This window comes from Xenopus laevis, chromosome 3L, assembly GCF_017654675.1.
Source record: "Xenopus laevis strain J_2021 chromosome 3L, Xenopus_laevis_v10.1, whole genome shotgun sequence".
Lineage (NCBI taxonomy): Eukaryota > Metazoa > Chordata > Amphibia > Anura > Pipidae > Xenopus > Xenopus laevis.
Window position 1 is genome coordinate 91,690,724 of NC_054375.1, and position 15,167 is coordinate 91,705,890.

Here is a 15,167-nt window from a genome sequence, read left to right on the forward strand (position 1 = left end):
AGCTATTGTTTATTATCTATTTTTATTTTTTTTACTGTTTACCATTGCATAAAACCACACACACACACATTGAATAACATGGGCTTCTATATCAATATATTTTCTGCTTTGCGCTCAGTAAGTCAGCTAGGTTGTGGTTTGAGTCAAGAAAGAGTTAAGCGAAGTCCAACACATCATTGCAACTGTCCTCCTATGTATCATGCATCAGATCTGGCAGCTACAATGAAGGTTGTTCTGCAATTTTCCTGCGAGAAATTCTCATAACTTCTTACTTCTATCCAACTGACAACAGGACCAATACATCAGCAAAGCTAATCTATCTTTCTTCTGCTGAAGAAAGCTCTCTTTGGATATTTCTAATCCTCAAGGGATGAAAACTTTCCCCCAACTGACTTGTAAATCATGTCACAAAGTAGTGGTATACTGGGAGTCATATGAAGTGGGGCAGTAAAAACTACTTGATGGTCTCAATGCTTTCAGTTCTCAGAAAACCAACACAATATATTTACATTGCATTGTTTTGGGAACACCATTGAGTTGTTAGAGCACAAACCTGCTATGGCTTTGCATAGGCAAATAAAAAGATAATTTTGTTCTAATATTTGTGCCTGTATCTTATCCATAAACTTAGATTGAAAGCTCTGTGGGGCACGGACTTTCCATAGTCTCTCTTATCACTTAATCTCAGCCTATTAACTCTTATTTATAATTTACTGTAATAGCTAAAGGTTAGATAGGATAACGAAATAAAACTCCACGCAAGATGAAACAGTTAAAATCCCTCCTCTTGTGTGCTTCTGTCCATTGTAATGAAAATAAAGGCAGCCTCTCCCACTTGTAGCTAGGAAGCCTGTTCTAAGTAATTTAAAGTCAATTGAATGAAAAGGAATAAATGAGTGGATATTGCAGTTTATGGATGGCTGAGTCAAACCCACAGGCAGAGATTAGAAGCCCTTAGTCCCTTTATACCCAGAGCTGGAAATGACTAAAATTCGTTACACTTTATTTCCAAATAGGAGGCATAGTTGCAGAGAGCTCTATGCAATTATGTTAGCTCTAATATCTTACTGAATAGAAACACAACTTTAGGGTATTTTATTGTGTGTGTTTCTCAAGGGAATTGAAAAGTATTCCTTTCTACACCCAGAAGCAAAAGTGGCTGAATTATACAGAGGGAATGAAAAGCTTAGAGAGACAAAGTGAAAAGGCTGATTTTACCTGCCTTACAAATTGAGCCTGTCTCACTGAGTAAATTGAGGCTGAGCTGTATTTGAGGTGACATTACGATATGCACTATACTGGTATTATTGCAAGTTTCTTTTCATTGTCCGTTTCTTTCTAAATGTTTGCATTATCCAGCAGTCACAAAAGGCAAAGTCTCCTGCTATTAGTAAAAGTACATAAAAATATATGTATATTAGGTATGTAGTTTAAGGGAACATAATAATAAACCTCTTCAAACGCTGCAGAACTGAAACGCTTTGAAGTTTCACAGTATAAGCTTGTTAAGATTTAGGCAAGTCACTCACTAACCAAGGATTTCCATTTCTAGTCTGACTTTTTTCCTTCTCTTTTTATTCTGCTATGTGACAAAGATTTAGCAAAGGACCCAGTACTGAGGGTTATACTCCCTCGTGTAAAGTCATCGGAGGCAGCAAGACTCATGCTCATGGTAATGCAAATGATCTACCCATAGGAAAGAAATATAGAGTGAAACATGGGTTGTGAACTGTAAATACAGTGTTGAGGAAAAGGGGAAAGTAGACAAAGTAATAATAATGACTGACTTAGGGGCAGATTTATCAAGGGTCGAATTTCAAAGTCAAAAAAACTTTGAAATTTGAAAAAAAAACAACTTTTTTTCCGGGTGAATAGGCCTGTTTCGTTCGAATTCGAATCGTACGAATTGAAGTAACATATAATTCGATTCAAAGTTTTTTCTAAAAGTCCATCAATTGACTCCAAATAGGTTCTAGGAGGACCCCCATAGGCTAAAACAGGAATTTGGCAGGTTTTAGATGACGAATGGTCAAAGTCGAATTTTTAAAGAGACAGCATGTGATAAATTTGGATATTCAAATTTTTTTCAAATTCGAATCGTATTTGGACTATTCCCTGTCAAAGTACAAAAAAATAGCATAAAATCCGAATTTTTTTAATTAGAATTTTCACTTTGACCCTTGATAAATCTGCCCCCTAATGTCCACTTAGTAGTAAAATCCATTTTATTCGTTTAATTATAGGTGGAATTTTGGGCTTGTTCTTCATTGGTATCATCAATAGTTAAGCAAATTCTAATATCCCACACACGGGTATCTTGAAAAATCTGTGGGTCTAAACCTTTGAAACCTCTACTTTAAAGGAATACATAATTTAGCAATAATTGGAACAACAAACCGATGTCCAGACTTTGCCACTTATCAAGTTTTGGTAAATGTGTGGTGCTCAAAATGTAACCTGCATGAACAAAAAGCCGACAAATATAAATAATGCAGGGTTGAAAACCCCATTGGGTAAAAAATGCATCAACAGTTATTTCCTTATGGGCCTGCACATCCAATGATTGGAATAGGGACCAAAGAATTCATTCAGCACTATTTGGTCCGTCTTTACCAAACCAAGCAAAGTGCATTTAGTTGTTGATCTTTAAGTGTATGGCCAACTTAAGTCTACAGCAGAGATAACAGGGTAGAGTGCTCTGAATGCAAAGATATGCTATTGTAAGCAAGATATCCCCAGCCTTTTTAAAAACTCCTGGACTCTAATGTATACAACTCTCATAGAACAATAAAATAGCACAGGTCACATCTGCATTTAAATAATAAATGATTCACTTATCCCCCAAGGTGCTCAATCAAGTCAGTAATAATGATAAAGTGGTATGTGCCACAACAACCCAAATTGCTTACTTTCAACTTATAATTAACTCATAATCAACTCATAATTAGCCGTCACCATCTGTTTAGCACTGTTCTGAAGAAAAGTGCATTGCCCTCCTTTTTGAGCCATTACTCAACAGGGTTTGCAGTAAATATATATGTAAATATCAGTCCTGGAGTACATTCTTCATTGAGCCAAAATGCTTAACTCATGGAAGGCCAGCTGAGACATGGTGGTCCCATTTTCAGGATGCCTGACCACAGAATACTGAAAGCCGTGTTCTGTTCAAAGACTGCTAATGGAATGGCAAACTGCTCAAAATTGTGAACTATGGCCTTCGACTGAGAAGAAAGCTGAACAATTTTTAAAGATCTGCATCTTGAAAGACTCGATGCATAAAGAGTCAAAAGAAAGAATCCAGTTAAGTCCTTTTACCTACACACCTATGATGAGGATGGCAGTTCTTTGCAACCATGAAAACGATTTTAATTTTGTCAGTCACATTTAAGTTTCAGAAGGCAGTGTGTAAAGAGCAATAAAGGGAATTTTTTTGCACTTTGCTCTTTGGTGTTTTTGAGTTGCCGTAGTACTCTGCTCACAACACTGACTCCATTAGTCATCCCTGTATAGGTGGGAGGCAGGAGTAGGTATGCACTTAGCAGTCTGGTCAGCACCCCTTTCTGGGCAGATGTCAAGACTTACACACAGCTCATTTACTATAAGCAGGGGAACAAGAAGCATCCCTTTGATCCTATACAACTCTTGCTTTTTTTTCTTGCTCATTGACTGTGTTCTGTGTGCTCCGTACCTTGTGCAACCATGACAAATGCAAGAGAGCTCTATATTTTACACATGTCTGGGGACATCCTTTTGCCACCCATGTCCCACCCTAAAAATATGCAGCTCTGCCAAGCACAGATAGATGGGGAATGTAAGTATAAATTGTTGACTTGTGATTTTAAGATTATGGCCATAAATATTTTGTTAGCGTCACATTAAAGGATGTACAGATCTGTGTGCATAAAATCGTTGTTTCCATCTTCAAATGTTGTGCAACTACCCATGGCATATAAATTACAGTGTCTTTTTGCGAGCAGACCCGTATTTGAGGAAAGGCCACCAAGACCCAGGCCTAGGGTGGCAGAATTTTAGGGGGGGGGGAGTGGCATGCCGCCCAACCACACCCGCATTGGTTCAGAAGCACTAGGAATTTGCAGGAGATACAATAGTTTTTAAAAGGTCATGTGCACTAATCCCCAGTACTCTGGACTCAATACTGAAAATTTGCACATGTGCACAAAGGTAGGGGAGGGGACGGGGGGCGATGAATGGCAGTGGGCCTAGAGGCTCCTGCTATGTAAATTCAGTCCTGTTTGTGAGCAGAATGTTCACCATTCGTTCATGTGCCCTCTGCACTCTCAATGGCCATGTGTCATGTTCAATAGGGATAGACACCAAACCAGATAGATGAGTGATGGGGACTTCATTTTATATCTGTAAATAGTTGTATAAAGATATTTCATATGAACAAGAATACAAGCTCTATGTTCTGAGACTGATTTAAAAAGCATAATTTAAAAAGCATTTTGCCATCATCAGGAGTGTTTAAAGTTGATTATCTGAGTGAGTAACTGAAGAGATAATTATTGCCAGCTATAGTATTTCTTTACCCACTTTTGAGACTACTATAGTGTACAATTCTCTCCTAAATGTAAATGAAACAGTTTAAGCAATGCTATCCCTTTCTCAAATTACATTTGCATTTTAACCGAAATCAAAATCTACAGAAAGTAGCTAATGGGAGTCTCAGTTTTCCTTAGAGAGTGTAACCAGAGCAGAAATATGGGTAAAATATTATAGAGAAATAAATATATTGGTAAGCAGCATTCCCAGCTACAAACCTTAGTCCAATATAGACAAACAGGCATCTTTTCTCTAACATCGATGGAATCGTTTTGAAGTGTAGCTTATTGTACATACTTTCTAGGTGAGAAATAATTGCACTTATGAAGATCTGTTCACGTAACAGGTCATGACAGAGTTCATAGTACTGAATATTGTTTAGAATATAGTTTGTGTGGAAATGAGAAGGCTCATTCTTTAAACTGCCCTGCATCATAACCAATCTGCACTCTACATTCTAATCTTTAAAAAATTTAATTCCTGACAAATTCCAAGACATGTAAAATACATCATTTAATACAACTAAATGCCAACCCACTACTTTCCACTCCACAACACTGCTCTTTAAACTATTTTGCTATCTGCCACATCTGCTTGTTAATTGCTTCCTTGCATGCACACAAGTTTCATGTACTGTAGCTTTTCGTAGAGTTTCCAGATACCAGGCATTGGAAACCGTGCCCAGGACTGGGGAGGTAAATTCTTACAATGCTCACAATGGCAGACTTCACAAGTTTCAGACTGCTACATTTTATTTAAGCATCTCTTTATCTTAACTGGAAGCTCTTGGGAATGAAACTATTGAACTTCTGAAAAAGATGACAGGGAATCAATAGTGCAGTGGAGAATACATTTACATTTTCTGTCTAATGTGATAATACCCCCTTAGTTTTTTAGTCATGCATGCTATGGTTCAGGGACCTATCAGTGAACAATAGCATCCATCGTGCTTCGTCATGCTTTTTTTAAGAGTCACAGCATACGTTGGTGATCCATTGCATAACAATGCTTTTTAAAGTAAGCCATATGGGCCATAAGGAAAATAATATTAAATATCATATACAAACACACACATACAAGCTTCTAGGAAAGTACTAAAAAAACTAATCTGCTGGCATGGAGTTATCCAGGAAAGGAAAATCATGTAAGTATGATACAATTTTCCTTTTTTTGTACTACTGGGAAGTAGCAAAGCTAACATACTCAAATGGAAGAGTTAACAAAGGGAATTTTGGATTACAGAATGTGATTAACATTCCACATAAATCCCAAGAATAATGAGCTTCTATAGGTTAACATAGAAAGAAACTCCCAAATAATCGCAGAGAAAACAGGAACTGAAATAGCAGTGAACACAGAAGTGTGAACAGCCAGTGTAAGGAACACAGGAATATGCCTTCACGGGCCACTGGACCCTTAGGACTTATCACTGGACAGAATTTCAAGGGCAGGTGTGGGAGTTAAATATGTGGTACAGAAGGAGGCTAGTATACACAGCTTACACGCACTACATGGTAATAGATGCAAATCGACAGACTAAGGTCAAAGTACAGGGACAAAGACAAGCAAACAAAGACAGACATAGGGAACCTGTAATACTGTAATCATTTCAGAAAAATGAGTAAAGAAAGATGTTTTGTGGGCTAAGGTCAACATGGTCACAAGGGTCAATAATCAGAAGTCAGACAGACAAGATAAATTAAAAAAAAAAAGGCAACCAAAGGCAGTCTAGAACATACATAAATCCACATAAAATGGATCAAGGTCTCATGATAAGCTCCCCCCTCCCTTTTGCGTTGGCAGACTTGATTTTCTATTCAACAGAATTGGAAAAAAAACACTCTGTAACAGATCCCCACTGTGGTTGGGGGAAACAGTTTTTTTAATGGCTCATATGAATGGTAGGCTGCCTACACTAGTTGGGGTGGCCATGTTGTGTGGTGAGTATGCGCATAATGAGCACTTCTCCTTCTCCTAAGTGCCATGTGTTAAAGGACAGATAGGAGGTTCTTGCCACTGCATTTTGACCAAATTGATTTCTGATACACTATCCACCATATTTAATGAAAGACACCAAGTTTATGCAAACCAAGAAGATGTAGACTATTAAACAATGATACCTGCTGATTGTTAGTACATCTGGGAAGACATAGCACCCATTATTACATATCCCCATGATATTTTTTATTTGCTGTATCTGAACTTCTTTCCTATCATTGTCATTCCCTATCTTTAAATTCATATTGGAAAACCACTCTAGTATTCTACTTGATATCATTACATGCATTAATTATCTCAGCAAATTATATTCTAACATTTATGACACTTACATTACATAGATTCTGCTTAATAAACTCTGATAGCATGACAATGACACTCCATTTTTCTCTTAAATGATGTGCAAAGTGCTTTTCTTCCGTTCATGTTTCAGCAATTCTCTTTATTAGAGAAAGAGCCCTTACAAGACACAATACTTCTTTTAAAATGTGTTACAGGCATCTCTTACTACTGTTTATCCCCACTGATTTTCATTTGATTAATGTGTGAATTAATGCATTATTAGTCAAGTATTTGCATGGGAAAAGGGATGCTTTAAGTACAGAAATGCCCCACAAAAAATACCAAGGCACCAACTGACAGTTTTATTAGGTTTAGGTTAATTCCAAGTCTGTATTTACCATCTTGCCCATGGCATTTGTGAGGTATGTGGTATATTCTACTCCTTTCACACATTGCAGCCCATGACATCACTACCAAAACCTCAGTTCAAGTACAGGAGGAAAGAGGAGTGCCTGGAAGAAACCCAGGAAAGCATGAAGAGAACATAAATATTCCCTACTTCCCTGGCTGGAATCAAACCTAGGACACCAGAGCTGAAAGGTCACCATGCTAACCATTATGTTACCATGACAACAGTCAAACCCACTGGGATGCTCTGTTACCAAATACATTAGTACAGAAGCAAGGGTTTATCAACCCAATTCATGTAATAATGTCTAACCCATAGCAACAAATCTTTACGTAGCATTTACTGGTCTACTGCCGGAGAGCAAACACCTGACTTGTTGCCAGAAATTACAAGTCTGGCAGAAAACTTTTCCTCAATTGTCTGTTCCTGTACATACAAGTGATTTATTAAAACTGCACCAATCTTGGTAGCTAAATAATCCTTAGTGTGAATTCCTCAATATCTTAAACAAGCAGTAAGTATATATGCTCACAAGTGTGCTGCAGACGCCATGCTGCATGGTACAACCCACAACAGCGTTACAAAGCTTTATAAACATATATAACCCCTAGGTAAACCACCATTAGTGTAAGAGGCGCTTGACTTAACAGCAGCTGGACTGGAGACAATTGAGGGACATGTATGTGCATAACCATATCCTACAAATATACTGCCCCTTACAAAATAGGATATGTGGCAAAGGAAAAACTGATTAATTTAATAAATCTTTTCCAGTACTGACAAGAGAACATATAACCCTTAGGAAGTTAGTGTGTGTAAAAATGACATAGCTGCAGATAGGGAGCAGGTGGGGTGAAGCCTACGTAGGGACCCATAGGGTTAATATGCCCCTATGGCTTTTATTCTACACTTCCTGATCTCCCTAGTTTCTGGGCAGAGGCCCATGTAGCTAGATGTAATTTGCATATCCAAGTTATTGGCCAGGAGGCACTGTGACCACACCCTGTCACACTTTGGTATAGTGAGCGAAAAGGGGGCGATCTTCCTCTTTGGCTTCTGGCTGCTGACCCAGCTGGATGTTCCAGGGAGCCTGGGTGCAATAAGGCCCAGTAAAGCCATGTGCCTTAGAGGGACCAGTACTGCTAGAGAGATACTGTAAGTCGGGGAGAAGGGATCCCGTGAATGAGGCCAGTAGTAGCTCTCCCCTCAGGCAAGACTGGCCTGTAAATAGGGATGCAGATTAATAGGGGATTAGGGGTGGTGAGTTCCCTGATCCAACATGTGGGATCCAGGCAGGGCAGCCATCGGGGGGGACAGGGGGGAGAGTTGTAGGGGGCCTGAGGGTAAGGGGGCCCTGCCACGCCACACTTACATGATTAGCCGGGCCCCCCATCTTTCTGAGAGCTGCTGACTTCGGAAAGGCATGGACGTTTAAGGGGCTCTGACCACCAATTTTCTCATAATGTGGGGGGGGGGCCTGGCCACCAATTTTTCTTTTCTCATGTGGGGTCCTAGCCACCAATATTTTTTAATGGAGGGCCCTGGCCACAAATGTTTTTTTATGGGGGGCCCTGACCACCAATATCTTTTTATTTTTTATTAACATGTGGGAACCCTAGCCACTAATATTTTTTTGTTTTTTTACTGTGTGGTGGGGGGCAGACCTGTGGGGGTGGGGAGGGCGGACCTGTAGGTGGGGCTTGTGGTGGGTGCAGCCCAGGGGGCCCAGGAAATTTTGTCATATGGGGCCCTGCGATTTCTGATGGCGGTCCTGGATCCAGGTCACCGTGTTGAGATCCTGAGGGTGTATCTATCCTGGTGTGACGCTATCGCCTCAGGGAGTTCCAATGTGCTGTCTCTGAGGGACATGTTGTAACCATGTCATGATTGTCTGCTGGGCCTCTGTGGCTTTGTAAGTACAACCCTGTGGATCATTTGTCTCTGACAAATAAAAGTTATTCTGTTTGATTGCAAGAACCACCTGGTGCCCATTATTTTCCTGTTTTATTGCACAGTAGCCTGTGGGAGTTGTAGTTAAACTACACCACACCTTTAAGCTTCCATTTAGTAAAGGCCCTAGCCTGAAGTGTTAGTCACGCGTAACCCATGCTCTAGTGCACTAGCTGGTGATTAACCCCGTTGGTCTGTATAGAGATCACCTGACCAGAAATACTACAACTCGAACTGTAACAGGAAGAACTGTGGAAGCTCATGTGACCTAACATGTATGGTGTGTTTGTATGCACTGTGAATCCTAGGATCACAAGTGTTGGCCCTTATTTTTTTAATTTGGCAATTTTCTATTTATGATTGCCCAATGGCACATACTACTAAAAAAGTATATTATCATGAAAATGGTTTATTTACATGAAACAGGGTTTTACATATGAGCGATTTTTTTCAATATATTTTTATAGTTTTATTTATTTCACCTACATTGTTCGGAGGTATAGCGTTTCTTTAATTTCTTATCTTTTTGTCTGTGGCAGAATATTGTGATTATTTATTCCACAGGGATCACCTTGTAGCATTTAGGGCTCTTACACATGAGCGTTCTGACCTGCGCTCCCCTGCGTTCCGTTTTTTGGTGTTCAGCCACAGGGGAGCGCAGGAATAGACGCAAGTCATTATTTGAAATGGGGCTGTACTCACTCAGGCGCCGAACGCAGGTTCAGACGCAACGTGCTGCATTTTTCCTGCGTTCGGCGCCTACACGCGCCTGAGTGAGTACAGCCCCATTTCAAATAATGACTTGCGTCTATTCCTGCGCTCCCCTGCGGCTGAACGCCAAAAAACGGAGCGCAGGGGAGCGCAGGTCAGAACGCTCATGTGTAAGAGCCCTTAGGCATGTTTTGTATAAAGCTTATTTGAAACTGATCATCAATTATCATGACTAGGAAGTTTCTTTGCTTACAAACTACTTTGCTACAAACTTTCCTGCCTGGTGAGACTTTTCCTGACAGTTGCATGATATCAGCATAGATAATTCATTGGCAAATGCAAAAATACCATTAAGAACTATAGAAAAGACATTGTCTGCATGCTTTGCTTTCCAATCCTCTGTCCACAGCCCCATAATAAATGTCTCCATGATGTCAGAGAGCCAGGTAAGTGGGGACGGAGGTCAGCCCTAACCACCAGATTGCATTGAGGGCTAATTGAATTACTAGATTAGCTAATGCAGGATCCATTAGGAGAGGCATGCAGACATTCTCAGAGGACCATATGTGTTGCCACAAAGGGCATAAAAAAGTTATAATGGAAAATCCTGGGAATTATATATATCAAAAATACAGGAATCATATTCCAAGCCCCTAATATGCTTTTCTCATACCTTGTGCTTCAAACATGACATTAAGGACACATATGCTAACTAAACCAATTTATAAATGTAAATTACACAAGAATGGAATTTACACTCTACGATATATTTTACAGATGTTTACCTTTACTTTCATATTTTGTATTAAATATTTTGACAAAAATCACAAATTAAAGTTAAAATCCTAATTTTAATAAAAGTCTGGGTTGAGCACTGCTCACTAATCACATAGTTGGCAAGCAACAGTTTGCTTATTGCATTTTATGAACTGATCTGTCACATGTTGTTGTGCCATTTCTTTTGTATTGTTTTCCCCACTGCAAGGACAGTCATCGAACATTCCCCACAGAATTCCTAAAGAGCCCTAGTTATGTAGTTATCAAAAGCTTTATATAGTTGGCTGAGCTGATCTCATTAGCTCCTGCATAAAGCAACATTTATTTTATTGCAACATCATTTCTTTGGTTAACTTGACCACCATGAGACATAATTATAGAGCCAAAATAAGAGCAATGAGAACCAGTATCCCCAAATGGACATACAAAACCTAGAAAGTAGAGCTGGCACCATTCCGACACCCAAAAATAGGACTGAATTAAGTAGAATCCAGGAGTCTCAAAATATAATTAAAGTAGTACAAAAAGCTTTATTTACATCTTGTATAAAAAATAGCCTGACGCGTTTCAGAACACTTAATCATAGGCTAACTAGTTATTGATACATACAAAGTATTTAAAGTATGTATCAATAACTAGTTAGCCTATGATTAAGTGTCCTGTGGGGACACAAAACGCGTCAGGCTATTATTTTTATACAAGATGTAAATAAAGCTTTTTGTACTACTTTACTAATATTTTGAGACTCCTGGATTCTACTTAATTCAGTCATATTTTTGGGGTGTCGGAATAGTGCCAGCTCTATTTTCTAGGTTTTGTATGTATTTTCCCCCCAATGCTGAGGGCTTGGAGCATGAGCAACCGGACCCCATATGGAAAGCGGTAAACTTATCCTTATATCTTTAAATGTCCCTGCTTTTTATAATTTTTCATTATATAGTTCCCCAAATGGACAGTAAGGGACATCAGTGATAATAGAATTGTTCAGAAACAGCAACCAACACACCCCCTTGCAGGAGAGGCAAATAAGGATATTGTAGACTATGGAGAAAGCAAGGGTTATTAGCTTTTCTGATGGGCTGCTGGATAGAAATTAATTGGTTACCCTGGAGGTTTGAGGGAATTTTTTTTTTTTTAAAGAACTGCTTGCTGCCCAGGAAAGAAGCAGGACAGATGCTGATAATGATCTATGGCATTTACAAGAAGCTTATTTCTTGCCCCTACAGTAAAGGACTCTAGTTGCTCTGCACACAGGAGCAATTAAAGCAATGCCCTTATGATGAAAAGAGGGATAACCAGGTTACACTCCATGAAGTTTCATAAAACTCGGGGCCTAAATAACAAAAAAAATATTGTCATTTCTTCCCACAGTGTAGTGTTATCTTCCCAAAAATGCCCATGTCTTTTCTCCTATTGAGACAATATTTTGTACCTGTCACAAGCCATACTAGAAATAGATACAAAGCTTATGCCTATTTATGTGACACAATATTTCATCATTATAGGTGTCACAAGGGTGTTATCTATAATACATGCTGTTTAGCAAGCACAACAAAGTAAGCTTCCAGTCCATGGCAGAAAAACGTACTGAGTTTTTCTATGGTATTGGATAATGGAATTAAGTAGCTTATTTTACTCTTGCAACCTCTATTGGCTTGTTGATGTTGCAAGGGTTTAAACGGCAGGCTACACATGGTACATTAAAACTAGAGTATTAGTGAATTTTGAAAGAGTCAGACTGGTAAATTAGTAAATTCTACAAGAGATGTTCTTTTGTTCAGGGGTACCGAATATACTATATGTAAACTAGGCTATTTTGTTACATACATTTGGATATACAAATGGGGCCATGGTTATTGTAACTTCTTACTAGAGAGGAGAAAAATGATCTGCAGATTAACTGATCAGAAATATCCATTATCTCATGTCATCTTCAAATCTGCTATTAACCCTAAGGCTATAATGGAAAACACTTACTCAATATATTTCTAGCTAACAGGATTTCAAGCCCTATCAGTGTAATGTATTTAGAGTGGGTCAGAAAGGTCTCTTTTTGCTAGTTTTAATTAATGTGAGAAAGTTTTCACTTAAGGGCTCCCAATTTGTTCAGCCTCATGAGCAACGGTCATCTAAGATGGGCACCCATGATGCCTACAGCAAAAATGTCTCCATTGTAAAACTGTGTAGTGAAATCCCAATCTAAGGTGCTTGATTGATTATGAGTAGATTGCATGCCTTAACATCTGTGCAGTCTCTCAGGGGAGGACTACACAGCCGATTCCGCCGCGATACGACGCGCTGTGCAAAATCACAGGTGTCACGTCGGATGCCACGGAAATAAGGTAAGTAATTCAATTGACAGATCGTGTCACAGCGTTGATGCGACACGACTGTCGGATGCAGACACTGCGTCTGCATCCGACAGTCGTGTCGCATCAACAATGCGACACAGGCATTACTTACCTTATCTACATCGCATCCGACGTGACGCCCGCGATTTTACGCAGCACGTTAGATCGTGGCGGAATCGGCTGTGTAGTCCTACCCTTACATAAGGGCATTTTTATCATTGAGTGAAACTAGAGCCCTCCACAGTCTACAATAGTGCATTTCTGCCTCTATGTATTCACTTGTATGGTGGGTGAAAGTTAGTGTTCACACTTTGATAAATATCATAATTTACTCTACCAAGCTGTGCCAAGCTCTCTTTCATGTTTTGATAAATAGGTGTATTAATGTGATAGATAGTACAGTACAACATTAATATACATGAATAGCAGTTGTCAACACTAATCTATTTTGATTTAAAACATTAAACTTTAAACAACATTATTAATAGGAACGCTGAGTTCCTTGGGCCTTTCTGATACCAGGTCTTTGGCAGTTTCACCTTAATTAATGTGTGCAGACTTAAGCAGAATTTGAGGGAAAGGGTTACGCATTTAATGGAGGACAAGTTTTGCCTTATGTTGACCCCACACCCTGCTCATCTTGATTTGTCCAGCAGTGCTCCTAGTGAAAGACTGCATCCAATCAAAGTCTACTTCGATAGAAAGGGTGTTCAAAAAATCCTGATTAACTAAAGAGTCAAATTTGCTCCTGTGTGCAGTTATTAGATGTTAACATGCCCGGGGCCACTTGTTATTGAAACACATTTGGCTATTGTCAGTTTAGCTATGCTAAATATGAAGTTAATTCATTTTTTTGGTGTATTCATTTATTTTGGGGATTCAGTAATTGAGCACAGTTACCTAAGGATCCTTTTTAGTTGTATTTTAGTGACTCACACTATAAGAACAAAAACACAAAAAAGGATTGCACCTCTGTACATTACAACCAAATATAAGCAATGAACCCTCCTCTACACAGTTTCTGATATTTAAGATTTCAGGTTTATAATAATTTTGGAGTTGATAAATCTTACCTTAAAATCGATGGAAAGATCTTGAGCAGTGAAGGTTTCAGCAAATGACAGAAGAATTTGAGCACTATTACAGACACCAAAATAAGAGGCAGAATGAATTCAGTGCTGTATATACAGTAGCTGGCCCATAGCCAGAGTTGCAGAAAAGCTTATCTGGCTCTAACTAATACACAGGGGTTTCTCAATCACTATTATGTGGTGTTGGCCTAGTGCCCCAACCCTTACAAGTCAATTCCAAACGCAAGTATTTCACACTTACATGACTGTAAGACCGCGGAGACATAGCAACTCCAGCTTTTTCCAAGAGTCTCTCTCTACCAGATTGGAAAAACACTGCTTTTTTTTTTTTGGATAGCCAACCCCTGCACAGCTGGGGCCTAATCACCATGCAGCTACCTGTCTGGAAACACAAATTACCTGGAGTGGTCCACTGGAATGGAGGACTCAACCACTTTTGCCCATTGACTCCAGGGACTCCATAAACCAGCTTTTACTTCAGCTGAACAATAGTAAAATAAAACACTTTTTATTTTTCTCCATTGCAAAACTGACATTTGCTGAATTTACCACACATATAACAGGAATGTGGGAGAAACATACACCCATCAAGCTGTTTCCCAGTGTTTCTTTTTAAACATTCACTATATATTAAAGCAAAGAGCTAGATCTTGAACTGACATATTTAAAGGGGTACTATCATGGGAAAAAAAATTTTTTTCAAAATGAATCAGTTAATAGTGCTGCTCCAGCAGAATTCTGCGCTGAAATCCATTTCTCAAAAGAGCAAACAGATTTTTTTATATTCAGTTTTGAAATCTGACATGGGGCTAGACATATTGTCAATTTCCCAGCTGCCCCAAGTCATGTGACTTGTGCTCTGATAAAATTCAATCACTCTTTACTGCTGTACTGCAAGTTGGAGTGATATCACCCCCTCCCTTTTTCCTCCCAGCAGCCAAACAAAAGAACAATGGGAAGGTAACCAGATTGCAGCTCCCTAATACAAGATAACAGCTGCCTGGTAGATCTAAGAACAACACTCAATAGAAAAAA

General features: G+C 39.1%; 1 protein-coding gene across 2 annotated transcripts in view; it reads right to left on the minus strand.

The window, feature by feature from the left end:
- LOC108711237 (plexin-A4) overlaps positions 1-14,483 on the minus strand; it is a 521,236-nt gene extending 506,753 nt beyond the window's left edge. Inside the window, exons 1-2 of one of the 2 annotated variants that reach the window (XM_018252771.2) lie at positions 14,374-14,483; positions 14,115-14,178 (exon numbers count right to left, since the gene is read on the minus strand). The gene's annotated coding sequence lies outside the window, so the exon portion shown is untranslated. The remainder of the gene's footprint in view (positions 1-14,114; positions 14,179-14,373) is intronic. The other variant, XM_018252773.2, reaches the window with a different exon arrangement.
- Positions 14,484-15,167: the final 684 nt, after the last annotated feature.